Consider the following 8,687-nt stretch of genomic DNA (forward strand, 5'->3'; position numbering starts at 1 on the left):
TCTATTTATTGACAAATCGAAACCAAAGAAAACTTTTTTTCTGCACCTAACTGTTCCAACAAATGGGAAAAACTGATGATGGAAGAGAATTATTACCAAAAAAAAGAAAAAAACAAAAAGAAAAAAAGAGTGGCACCGACAACGTCGAGGATGGAGGACAACGATGACAAGGGAGGACATGAGGAAGGATGACACCACGAGAATGGAGAAGTAGCTTTGTTCTGCCTGATATTAAGTCAGGCAATCTTTAAGGGGAAGCAAGTTGGGGACTGAAAAAGGGTAAAACCACATGAGAAGGAGGGAAGGAACGAACGGAGGACACCGTTGACCATTTTCTTCCCTTCGATCCACCCAAAAAAAGGCAGAACATTAATGTGTTTCTCACGGTTGAAGAGTGTCTTTAACGTGTGCCTATGCAGTTTTTCAAAGTAAAAAAAAGGTTAAAAGAACAACAGAAACCTCATCAGCTAACAAACCAAAGATTCACCGTTAACTCCAGTAGCAGTTCTCCCCCCCCAAATAAAATACCCATTTTTGTTAACCAGCATGAACATACCTGCAGCATATGTACTGTTGATAGTGGTGTGTTGTTGTTTTTTATTATTATTGTTGATCACCTGTTATACATTAAACATTAAAGGTTAGCTTAAAGGCTAATTCAACTTGTTCATTGGTTGACTTTAAAGCAAGTAGTATTACCTTCAGTCTAATTTTATTAAAACCAACAAATTCAGTCAACGTGTTTCATTCAAAGAACTCACTTTGATTACGAGTTAGCTAGCTGGCTTATACACTATTCTGGATTCTTATATTAGCTGATCTAGCTTGTATTTTAAAACAATTTGGATTTTCAGCAATCATTTAGCTTTATTAAAACGAACAACCTTAGCCAACATTTTTCTTTTGAAAACTTTACTTGGATTGCAAGCTATCTAGCTAGCTTATCAGATAGTTTTAAGCTGTTCTGGAAGTTAGCATAAAGGCCATCCCAAAGCCTTGTTTATCATTTGATTTTAAAACTAGTAGCATTTCCTTTATGCAGTTAGCTAACAAACTTACCCAACATGTCTCTTTCAATTAACCTAGTTTGATTGTAAGCTAGCTAGCTAGCTACTTCTAAGCTTTTAAGGTCATGAGCTTGCAAAAAGCTAATTTTATTTTTCTGTGGATCATTTACCCCAAACTTACAGCTTTTACTTTTATTGGTTGTTCCTTCAGCATGGCATCAATGTAGCCATCATTACCTGCAAACTTTACCACCAGACCACACCACACATAAAAACAATCTTCTGCTGCACACCGAGGGAGAACTACTTGAGTATTTGGAAAATTCAAAAGTTTCTCCCTTTTAGCTTTTCACACAGGTCAATGTCTACCTCCAACTCCAATAGGACAACATATTTGAGCTTGGTGAATTAGCATTAAGAAACAACATCAGCTAGTTGTGATGCTTGCACCCAGTTTAAATATTCTAGCTAGTTGCTGTTGTCTAGCACACTTCCTGCTATGGAAAGAATGACAGCGGTAGTGCTATTTGAACTGTACAGTGCATACCAAAGATTTTTTGCTGTACTAACAGTAGCACACTGTCACTTTTCAATCAGTTTATTTTATGCCAAGTCTGACTTTGTGCTTTTCAACCCAAACCCAGCTAAAAATCTGTTAAAGAAGAAAAAGCTGCATGCTGTTTAAGATCAGATTTGGACCACTTACAAACCTGTACAATAATCTATTCTATCATACAGTATATAACAATAATTACTGTAACCCTGAAGTGAATTTCAGCTGACGGACTAAAGCACGGCTGGCTAGGGTTAAAAAGTTTTTAAAGTTGGATAGAAGGTTTCTGTAAAAATTGTAGCCCAACTTGCCATGCTGTAGGAGAAACCTAAAAATCCCCTTTCTGTAGCAAAGAAAGCTCATGTTAGCTTGTTCCTTGGGGGGAAGAACTATGCTGCTGCTCCGTGAATACAACAACAATAAATAAAACCAAACCAAAAAAGACCAAGTCGACATCTGCTGAGAGAAACTGCTAAAATATCGGTCAAATAGCTTTATCCTTAGTTTTCTCTCTGTCTTTCTGTATGTAAAGCTTCTAGTCCAAAGAAATCCTCCACCCACCTGGCTGTCCCGTCCTGCTAACAGCGCCCAAGGAGGGGGCGTGACTTACAGTTCAGGGGGTGGTGGCCATTTTCCATTCCTAGTTGCAGTTCGTCTGGATTTAATACAGGCTAAACCTGCCAAACTAACAAAAGATAAATGAAAATGAAATAGGAAGGGTATGAAACCAAAAACAGTCCCAAAGAGGTTTTCATTGCTTGTTTTTAAGTACTTAAAAATTATTTGCCAAATTTACTACTACTGTATTCCTTCTTAGGGTTTTTTTTTTGTGTGTTTTTGCAATATGCGATTTTTTTATTTAATGTAATTTATATTTTTAATTGTGAATTAATTTAAGCGAACACATTTTTGTTGCCAAATCTCCCTCTTAACCCTTTTACCCTTGATGATTAGCTTTGCCAAAGTTTACACTGTATTTTTCTTTTCCTTTCTGTTCGATGCTGTATTTATTTATGAGGTGTTTTAGAACACGCTAGTTTTGTACTTATTAATAATTTTATGTTATTTAATTAGATGTAATTGTTTTTTGATGAATATTTATGAGTATTTAAGAATGTTAGGTGCATCAAAGATGCAGTGCATTTGCCAGGCCTGTTAATTTATTCTTAGCTAGCTTTACTTTAAAGCAAATGAGATGTTGTGTTATGAATGTTTAGACTTAATGACAGAACAATGTAGAAATGTCAGATTAGACTTGCGTACTTCTGAATGTGAACACTTGCTCTCACTCTTTAGCTAATTTATTTTTTGTTTGTTTGTTTGTTTTGTTTTTGTCCTGGTAATTATTTTTTAATTTTTTGTAATGAAAACAATCTCTTTATGACAAATATTAGCCTACCGAATGATGAGCACTGCATCTGTTTCCCTTTTCTTCCCTGTGATTTTTGTGCTTAATTTTGTTAATTTGTTTGCATCCTGCTGACCATTGTTGAACAAGCAATGAATTTGAGACTGGTGTTCTAGTGACACTTGATCAGGTGAAGTGAAGGGCCACATGTTGATATGAACTGACTCGCCAAAGATAACTGGAGTCCTTGAGAGGCCAATAAACTGTGTGTGTTTACATCCACGCAGCTCACACCCTGGTAAAGCTCGTATTCATATAACCACATGTACACTTCTTCAAAAGCATATTTGAGGTAGTGACTTTTTTAAGGTATATTTGTCACATTTTTAATTCAGCAAAACAAAAATAATTTATAAGAAATGGACTAAATAAAGAAAAATTTTAATTTACTTTTACAGCTGTAGGACATAATGTCAGATGTTTACGAGATATTTGTTTTATAGGGCACCTGTATATTGTATATAAAACATGGGTGTAACCACATTTTAAAGCCTCACTTTTTGGTTGTTACCATCTTGTTTTTATGAAGCAAAACATCACATGTGAAAAGTAGGTCAGTCTCTTGTCTCTTTTGCTTTAAATGCGACCATAATTTATAAAAAGTAACATTGTTATATCTTTAAGTAGACTTAAACTAAGACCATAAACTTATCAGAAAGGTTTGGGGCTTTTTTTTTTTTTACCATGGTTGCAAATACTGTGAGAAATGGGGTCCTTTTCTTATGGACGTAAATGTAACTTGACTTCTTTTTGCAACCAGAGCAGCAACCTCTGCTGACTATTATAAAGAAAGTATGTTTAAGACAGTTATACACTGGCTTCACTTTCCAGGCTAAGATCAAAGGTTACATCCATCTTTTATACACAGTATATAAGTATTTTGCTGCCAAAAATTGATTTTTTTTTCTCAAGAAATCAAACCATATTCTCAAGCATGTCCTCTACAAACTTAAACCGTGTCCTTGCCCAGGCACTATAAACAGGATGTGAAATAACTGCTGGTATCAGGATTTCAATGTGTATGACTGCGTGAATGCCAACACACCAACTTGTTTCACTTATTACAAAGGAAAAATGAGGAGTCCCTTAAAGCTAGCTGCTTCCAAGACTGACTTTGTCTGTTGTGTGTAAAAAGAAAAAAAAACTTTCTATTTCAATAGTGAGAACCAGAGAGGCTACCTCACTGACTTTCCATTTGTCCTTTTAATCGTGTTGATGAAACCAAAGAAACCAAAGATTTGTTTCCTCTTCGGTACGGTCTGCGCTCAGCTCCATGCTTTTGTACTTTCTGTTCTGTTTAATAATCCCACAGATTCTACATTTTCTTGTCTCTCTTATTCTTACTTTCTCTTTCTCACATTTACATGTTTCTCTTTTAGCTCCACTTGGCCTCTTATCTTCAAAAAGTGCAAAGAAGGTGAAAAGGCAGACTTTGTGTAGGCTCGGGCTATATGCAGAATATCAGGGCTTTATCAGTTGTAGGGGTATTAATGTTCAAATGACTTCAACTAAGTCATTTGAACATTTCATGCGATGAGCTTCGGAGTTTGGATTCCAAATTCAGAAATACACTCAACTGAAGATCAAAAACAGCCCCATGATTTAATGTAAAAAAAAATTAGCATCTGTTATAAATATTTTACAGCTGAATGTAGTTGGTAAATTAACTGCTGGTAAATAAAAGGGCCTCAATGTCACTTAAACTATGAGTAACGTCTTAAAAAATGTAAAAATTCAATGTGATGTGATAATATAAAAAAAGTCTGATTTTGTACAGTTCCTCTACTCATATTCTGGTTAATTGGCCTAAAAATAAGGAAAAAATAATAAACGAAGCTAAAACTTAACTGATAGTGTTTGTCTTTTCTAATTAATCTACTGCAACATTAATATTAAGAGTCACTGAGCTAAAATTGGACTTTGCTAAGGCCCGTTTCAACTAAACTTGACTGTATGACATATGAAGTAAGGCCTTTACTTTGAGACACAAAAGTAAAAATTACCAAAAATTATACAAGAGTGAAAAAAATAGCCCTTTAAACAAGTCCCAACACCTTGTGTATGAGATGTTTTCTGTTCAGACACCCACGTCATGTTTATTCATCATCAGTACTGTGTTTGAGCAGGAAGAAGCCAAATGAACTACTTCCAGGATGTGTCAAAATGACTCAATCATGTCCATTACGATGGTGATAAAAGCCAGTTAGACAAATTTTACTTAAACAAAAAAATACTTGGTAATTAGCATTGAAAACTAGGCTGAGTTGGAACTTGTGATGGCTCTACATTTATAGTCTTAATGGGACCTTTTATATTTATCGCAGCAAAAATTTCTGGCACAACTTCACCTACTTCCAAGGTGCATGGAGAGGATGAAAGAATTCACAATGCAGGAACTCCAGCAACACTTGAGGGAAGATGAACAACTTTAATAATTGACCGATGCGTTTCGGCTTTTGGCCTTCATCAGGGTCATAGTAAAACATTGTAGAAAATTGCTTAAATACTATTTAAATACTAAATAAAATACACTTTGCTTTTCCAAACCAGGATGCTTTGAAAACAAAGAGAGCGCTTTTGTTGCAAAGTATGAGATAACTTTGGATGAGTGCCTTTTTTGAACCAAAGCAAAGTCTAGATCTGTTGATGTGCTTTAAATGTCCTGTTCCCATGAAATAAGAAAAACCTCAGTGTGGATGCCACCACTGAGTGTCTTCACTGCTCTGTGGTGCTTTGCAGTGTAATGAAAGCGAAGAAATACATTAAATACCAAAGGTTTCCTCTTCTACGTACTATTCCTTCCCTGTTCTTTGTCTTTTCCCAGCTGGGCTTTCACAGGATGATCTGGTTGATGTTGTGCCTGTTTTAACTGACTGAAAGATGTCAATGTCATATTTGCTAGAATTAACAGAGACATTAATGAAAAGTTTGACCTCTTGTCCTTTTGTAAATGTGGAAAGCCAAAGAGACATAAAAACTTTTTTTCTGCCATTTTTCCTTGTTTTTGTTAAAAGAAAAAACAAAATACTTAATGCTATAATCATCTACTGTAAGTTTAATGCATACTGGAACAGGATGGCCAATCAGATTGTATTTTGTTTATTACAAGCAATACTCTAAAAGGCAAGAAACCTGTCTTCACAATTAATGCATGTTGGTCCAACCAGGAACCAACACAAAGATAAGTAGATTTTGACCCTCCATAGATATGGAAAGCCACAAAAATAAAACTCTTATGTTTTACAAACAATATAAGTTTGCTTTATGAGTTCCAGACTTTGCAAATCAGTACAAATATTTGTGTAGATCACAAGAAGGCAAATCCCAGTTTTGCGAGGATTTTGCTTGTACAGTAAAAGAATGAACAGTTTTTCCATAATGTGGTAGAACAAAAAGCCTATGTATTCTGTTACAATGTTAAAAATGTAATTTTTTAAAACAGATAAAATCTTATTAGATATTTCTATGATTATGCTACAAAGCAGTTTCTTAGATACCACAAAATTCATCATTTTCATTGTGGCTTTATTCAGTGTCTAATGTACAAAAATTAATGTCATGATTAATCATTGCTTGCTTCAAGTTTACTTACCATTTTACCATGACTGATGATTCCAATTGTCAAACTTTGACAGTGATGAATGAAATGTTTGGCATCTTGGCCAAAGACACAAACAATTTGCATTTTTGGTCTTTGCTTTTCTTTCTCAGTTTAATGTAATATGCTAACAAACTAATTTTCTCAATTTCTCCAGTTACTTCATGACATCCTTGAAATAAATTAATTTTTTTTAATTCTTGGCTTTCTATGTGTACAGAAAGTCAAAAATAAATGTTTTATAATACACATAATTTCAAGTGACCTGGAATTTTCACAGGGAAATATGGAATATCTTTGTGCACTGAAGCCAACGAGACATAAAATTTTAAGTAAATAAAGTGATGAGAAAAGAAAGATTTTCAGTACAACAAAAAATATTTCACAATTGTTGCATTAGTTTTATTATTTGTGAAAGTAACTCCAGTGTGCAAATCTGATGGAATTTTAAAGTCATTTCACACAGCAAAAGCTGTGCAGATTCTCTAATGTTGACTCCATTTTTGGTTTCAATTGTAGATCTTGTTCTTGAAATGAAAATTTTGCAATCTTGAGCAAGACAGAAACCACAATACTCAACCAGATCTGGTGGAAAATTAGCTCTTTGTTTTCCTCTTTTCTGTTTCTTCTTCTCTTTTTAAATGGTCGCAAAGCTTTAAAAATAAAACTAAACATGGAGACAAACTTATGAGCGTTGTGCGCAGACCGTGCTCTCTTTACCAAACTGTTGCAGATATACCTCATAGACACTAGTGTTAGGATGATGTTATTATAGCGTATGTCATAAATTATTCACTTGCTCTTCTTTCTTTTTTTGGTAACTGTGACTTTAAAATAAAACAAATGTGGGGAAAAAGCTTTATACATTTTTAATTTGTGATTTCTTTTTTGTGATAGCTAAAAAGGTGCGCTAAAACCAAAAATTAAAAATGCTTGTCTTCTTCTATGCTCTTTCTTGTTGATGTATTGCTGTTCTCCGTCTATCCCATCTGCCAAGGATTGAAGGACACATCATTTTAAATCTTATTTTTTGGCTCTTTTAAAGGGGGTTTTTGTCCCCTCGTATGGATATTTTTGGGATTGGGAACATTGTTGGAATGATGTCACAATCTACATGTTTCAGCCCAGAATAATAACGGCTGCTTTCATGTACTTCTTTTACATTTTTAGTTTTGGTTTCTTTCCTTACCAGTGCCGTAATGCTAGCATCACATTACATAACCCATACAGCAGTTCTATAGCCCAGATTTTATGCATGAGTATAATTAGCTAGCCATGTAATGCATTGTGAGTCTTATTATTAACCATCTTCTTGTTGTCATCTTCTTGATTCATTTTCATGACTATATGCTGTACACACAGACCCTTGTGTTGCATCTCGCATTGGCACACCTTTGACCTCCTGATGTTTAACCTGATAACTTGTTTCCATTTGGAGTATTGAAGCATCAGCACCCACAGTGAGAAGGGATTATCAGGGTACTGATAGTTTAAAGGAAAATTTATCATACAATTTAGAAGCTGGCCCTTCCTGTGATCGTTAAAGTAAATGTGATGCCTTTGACGTAGAAACGGTTTTGACTGAAATCAAACAATAATCAAAGTAGTATTCTGTTTTTGTTTTGTTTTTTGCTTGGTTTGAATATTGCTGGACGTGAACTTGAAACCACTAAGCAGCAAAGCTTTAAGAAATTGTTCATGTATCTCATGCTCTGACCATTTATAAGAGGGATGTTTAGGAGAAACTCAAGATTTAATTCATTTTTAAAGGCTATTTATGAACAAAAAGAGCCAAAGAACAAATGGACAGTTGATCAAATTTGAGTTATTTCAGTATCCAAAGGAAAAGAACATTTTAAGTGATGAGAATCTTGATACAAATGGCCCCTCATAACTCAATAACTAAAATGAAAATTAAACAAAAGTTACTTCAGTGTTTCAGTGAGGAAAAAAAAATCTTTAAGCTCACTTAAGGCTAGTGTTTTGTGAACGTGGTCAAAGTGTTACTCTAACTTAGAGAAACTAGTCAGAAAATGGCATCTATCACCTGAAAATTAACAGTCTGACTTTGGAAAACCCTTTTTTCTTTTTTTTGGTCCTTGTTGAGTATATGTTTTCTTT

The sequence above is a fragment of the Copadichromis virginalis genome, linkage group LG7, assembly GCF_057382275.1.
Source record: "Copadichromis virginalis isolate Kocher_CV1m ecotype Utaka linkage group LG7, C_Virginalis_male_GT1.1, whole genome shotgun sequence".
Lineage (NCBI taxonomy): Eukaryota > Metazoa > Chordata > Actinopteri > Cichliformes > Cichlidae > Copadichromis > Copadichromis virginalis.